Genomic DNA, 3435 nt, shown 5'->3' on the forward strand with positions numbered 1-3435 from the left:
GACCATAGATATGAAGCTCAACATGATGGTATGTCTAACTAATATAAACATGTAGGGTTTGTTTTAAAAAATTTCTCTCCTATTTTGAAGACAAAAAAATTGATGGCTCACATTCATCATTGTAATGCACTTAGTTTTACCCAAAATGAACTAATGCTAGGGGTGTCAATCGATCACGTTTGAGTCAGGTATCTGAAAAGTACAAATCTGATTAGTTGAATCGGTATAGAAAATGAATCTGATTAATAATCAGATTCGGATGCAGTTTTCAGATTTTCCTTTGAATCTGGATCCAAGGGTAATCCAACCCAATTCCTTATAAAATATATCTGATTAGCTAACCGAGTACAGGTTCAATATTGCCTTTTCCATCCAACTCTAAATTTGATTAAGCTAAATCCGGATAGGTCAGATTCACTAAGACCTAGATCTCAACTGAATATTTCCAGTTTACTGCCCTGGCTAATGCTCAGAAAGATTTTCATGTTATGACCCTTGAAATGTTGTATTCTTAAGTATGAAGAGCATATTTAAAGCAATAGAAGTGCTTTTTGTTTTTTTTTTTTGCTTTTGTGTTTGCTCATAAAAAGAAAACAAGTGCATCTTTTGTGATATAGACAACTCTTCATACTTCTTTCAGTACGACATTATTTCTGGATGCTTGAAATATTAATAAGGTTATGTTTGCTTCATTGTTTCACCAGGACCCAAATTTTGGTGAGTTTCTGGAAAAGCATAGTTTGGAGCTTCAAGCTGCAAGCAATGAAGAAAAAGTAAGACGTCCATCACTTTCCAGTTTCCACATGGCCATCATTGTACTGGCTTTCGACATTCTATTATCATTTTATCATTGGTAGGACTCCTATTGATATTAAAAAATTCTGATGCCATAAATGGTTGTCTTCTTAGGTTGTATGTCATGTCGGTAGTCATGTTATCAAGCCTACTCTTCTCTGTTCTTTTTTCCTTCACCCTTTTTCTTTTGTTTTTTTTTCTGGTGTGTGTCTATTCAAGATTGGTGTGCTCAAATCAGGCCAGATTGGGTCCAACTAACCAATCCTGATTGATTCCATAGATTATCCATACCAGTGGGAATCAATTTTAGAGTCAAGTTGAGCCAGATTAGTATAAAGTGGCAAGTGTCTGGTTGGACCAATCCATTGATTAGATCACCCAATTTTAACGTTCTTCTCATCATTTTTTGATAACTTTGCAGTGAATTTAGGTGGTTTTGTTCTTAGTTGTCATAGGCGCTAGGCGGAGCCTAGGCGGTGAGCCCCTAAAAAGCCTAGGCAGTACCCCAAATAAAAAAACAAAAAAAATATATACAAATATCTAAACAAACTACTAAAATTAATAACAAATATGTATACAACATAAAATCAATCAACAATAAGCAATAGACAAAACAAAATATGTCATCAAACACTATAAGATAATTATATTAAATAACCTGCTCAATACACTGTCCAACACAAAACATTTAACAACACAATACATTTAACTAAACATAGAATTCTGAAACATATGTCTATATATAAAAGTCATCTTCATTCTTCAGTATCAAACTTCATTTCAACGATTTCCTTCATTTATTGCATCTTTTAGTGGCTTGAGATGATGATGGCAGATCATCTTCATACAATTTCTGTCCCACAAATGTTGCAGGTACTTGTGCCATTCTCTCATCATCTTTTTTAAGACTAGTAAGAAGCTCAACACAAATATCAGAAGGAATGCTATGTTTACATAATTTCACAGTGGAGTTAATATGTCCCACAACATGATATTTAAATCTATACAATCCTTCATGCATTATAAAATCACAAAAATTACACTTCACTATTTCTTTGGCATCTCTAAGTCAATAGTGTACAATATTTCAATGCAGGTTTCTTTGAGAGGCATCCTCCAAGACCTCTACCCTCCATCGACTTACTAGAACACGAATTAATAAATCTAATCACTATAAAGATGTAAAATAATGTAACTGATAACCATGTTAAAAAATGAAACAAAGAACAATGGAATAAATAAACCATGCAACTGATAACCAATGCAAAAAATTAAAACATAACCAATTAATCACCAAATAAAAATATAAGCATACAGACATTTAACAAATCTACACACATAACATAATTAACTTTAACTGTATTTAAGTATAAAATAGTAAAAAAAAACCCAATAAGTTTATAATAACAACTTAAATTTAATCCTTAGATGAACTTGAAAGTCTATCATCATCTTCATTGATATATTGCTCTTCTTCTTCAGTTTTATTTGCAGAGTTAGCTTATTCCTCTTCTTCTTCCACCCTCACCACCTTCTTTCCTTTGTCAAACATTTTCTTTCTTAGGACATTAGTTACACATATTTTTACCCCCACCCTATGCCTTAACGCTCTGGATGCCTTATCAACAAGATCTCATGTAAGTGATGTGTCATTTTCAAAGTTTATCATTGACTTCTCTTAAGACAATGGGGTCGAGATCTCCTTTTTTTCATTCTCTCCTCATACCTTCGTTTCAATTTATGATTATATTGCACAAAAAACAAAACATTCAACTTTTTGTGCAAAAGTCAGTTTCTTTTCTTTGTATGAATCTATAAAAATATATATAAAGTTAAAATATATACAAACTGACAAATATTATTTAGTAATTAGTAGTAAATAATATTTTACTGCTTCAAAAGTACTTTAATCACGTTCACAACTGAATGTAATGCATGCGAGACCTAAGACTTGAACAACAAAGTTCTGGAGCTGGAGACAACCAATGGCAAAAGAAATCCACCAATCTACTATAAAAAAATCAAATTACATATAATTAAAGTATATGTTGAAACTTGGTTTGAGAAAAGATAGAAAAGTACCTTCACGATTAGCCCTAATCACCCTTAAGTAGTGATTAGGGTCAATAAAGAAAATTACACTAGAGACCATTGAAAGTTAAAATATAAACAAGACCACCCAATAAACCCCTCACGATAATAACTCTCAACACTCCCCCTCAAGCTGGAGCATAGATATCAATCATGCTCAGCTTGTTACAACACTTTGAGAATTCTATGATAGGAAGGGGTTTGGTAAAAACATCTGCTACTTGATCTTCTGAAGAAACATGAAAAGTTGATATATTTCCCACTTGAACCATATCCCGAATATAATAACAATCTATCTCAATATGCTTAGTCCTCTCATGAAACACATCATCTTAATAGGCAGAGAAACCTTTATGCTCAATCCGGTAAGCATAGATTTTATCCAAATCATTTCAGCAGCAGTTTGTGCCATGACCCTATATTCTGACTCAACACTTGATCTTGCTACTACAGCTTGTTTCTTGCTTCTCCATGAAACTAAGTTGCCACCAACAAAAACACAGAACCCTGTAGTAGACTTCCTATCATCAACCGACCCTGCATAATCAG

This window comes from Nuphar pumila, chromosome 13, assembly GCF_984573655.1.
Source record: "Nuphar pumila chromosome 13, dmNupPumi1.hap1.1, whole genome shotgun sequence".
Classification (NCBI taxonomy): domain Eukaryota; kingdom Viridiplantae; phylum Streptophyta; class Magnoliopsida; order Nymphaeales; family Nymphaeaceae; genus Nuphar; species Nuphar pumila.